General features: G+C 47.5%; 1 protein-coding gene across 1 annotated transcript in view; it reads right to left on the minus strand.

Moving 5' to 3' along the window:
* The window catches only part of LOC119588153 (Down syndrome cell adhesion molecule-like protein Dscam2), a 164747-nt gene that overhangs the window by 99200 nt on the left and 65244 nt on the right, over nt 1-303 (minus strand).

Raw genomic sequence — 303 nt, forward strand, 5'->3', positions numbered from 1 at the left:
ATTTTACACGGAGGAAGGGAAGAGGGGGAGAGAAAGGAGAGCAAGTAAAAAGCAAAAAGAAAGGCAAGGGACCTAAGGGCAGAGAGAGAACTGAAGGCCTGATATAAAATCAGGATTCCGGTCCGGTTTACATATTGATACAAGACATAAATAAGGAATGTCTATACACGAGGCAACACACGCTGCTCGGGAGATAAATATTCAGCTCGACTTAAAAACCTTGTAGTCGGCCGCCACGAGACGATGGGAAGGGGGGAGAGAGAGGGGGGGGGGCAACAAGGAAAAGGATTGGAGAAAATGGGA

Source organism: Penaeus monodon, chromosome 23, assembly GCF_015228065.2.
Source record: "Penaeus monodon isolate SGIC_2016 chromosome 23, NSTDA_Pmon_1, whole genome shotgun sequence".
Classification (NCBI taxonomy): Eukaryota; Metazoa; Arthropoda; class Malacostraca; order Decapoda; family Penaeidae; genus Penaeus; species Penaeus monodon.